Consider the following 1,098-nt stretch of genomic DNA (forward strand, 5'->3'; position numbering starts at 1 on the left):
AACACAAATTACTCGTCAAAGCTTCATACCTTTCATCAAATTTATAGGTAAAGCTTCACTCACTTAAGATTCACTTCACTACAACAGCAAATTTATTGACCTTAGACTTCGAAGTTATTTGGCGACCTCTAAGGAGGGTGGGTCCAGGCTTCAAAGTGACGCCTGCATTAGGAAAATATTATAAGAGCTATGGATGCGCTACTATTGGTAAAATTAATTTTCTAGAAAAAGAATAAATGATGTCTACAGCACCCGGTATTCCCAAGCGGTCTCCAATCCAAGTACTAACCAGGCCCGACGTTGCTTAACTTCGGTGATCGGTCGAGCACCGGTGTTTTCAAGGTAGTATGGCCGTAGACAAGGATGCACCAACAGTGCAACACTTCGATCATCGAGCTCATTGAATGATATTTCACTAAAATACAGTTTTTAACCAATGAATAGAACGATTCCATAGCAAAAAAATTTTTTATCGTCATTTGAATTTTCAAAAAGCATCACAGTTAAATTTAAAAAATCGAAATAAAAATCGCCGCAGAAAAATATTTACAATTTTTTGAAATTTTACAATTTTTCGAAATTTATGAAATTTCAGAAATGTGTTCAGACTATGTTTATGTACATGTGGTAAAAATTTAATTTGTACATGTGATAAAAATTTCATCTCTAGAGATCGAGATCTCGAGTAGAGAGATAGAAACAGATAGAGTGAGATAGATAGATGAAGATAGAGATAGAGAAAGAGATAGAGAGAGATAAAATAAATGTGAAATAAACAAACACGAAGTTAAGCAACGTCGAGCCCGATTATTACTTCGATGGGTGCGGTGGTGCTCAAGAATTTTTTTTTTGATGTGTATAAGATTTTTTTTTTTTTTTTTTTGGCCCAATGGCATTAACCACCTTCAATAGATTTTTTTTTTTCAATTCATTTTGTTTTTTAAATTGATTTATCTTAAAATTGATCTCATCAGGCTTACACTTGTTGACATGGATCTGCATAAAGCTGGTCCAGTCAAATTTCTGGCCATTGAAGGACTTTTTCACCCTCAAAATCCCCCTTTTCTGACTGTAAAGCATCCAGTCTTTGATGTCAGA

General features: G+C 34.4%; 1 pseudogene; it reads right to left on the minus strand.

Moving 5' to 3' along the window:
• Positions 1-240: 240 nt before the first annotated feature.
• LOC117107701 lies at positions 241-359 on the minus strand (annotated as a pseudogene).
• Between the last annotated feature and the right edge of the window lie 739 nt (positions 360-1,098).

This window comes from Anneissia japonica, unplaced genomic scaffold (genome assembly GCF_011630105.1).
Source record: "Anneissia japonica isolate Jap-2015-1 unplaced genomic scaffold, ASM1163010v1 scaffold25824_len1099_cov99, whole genome shotgun sequence".
Classification (NCBI taxonomy): domain Eukaryota; kingdom Metazoa; phylum Echinodermata; class Crinoidea; order Comatulida; family Comatulidae; genus Anneissia; species Anneissia japonica.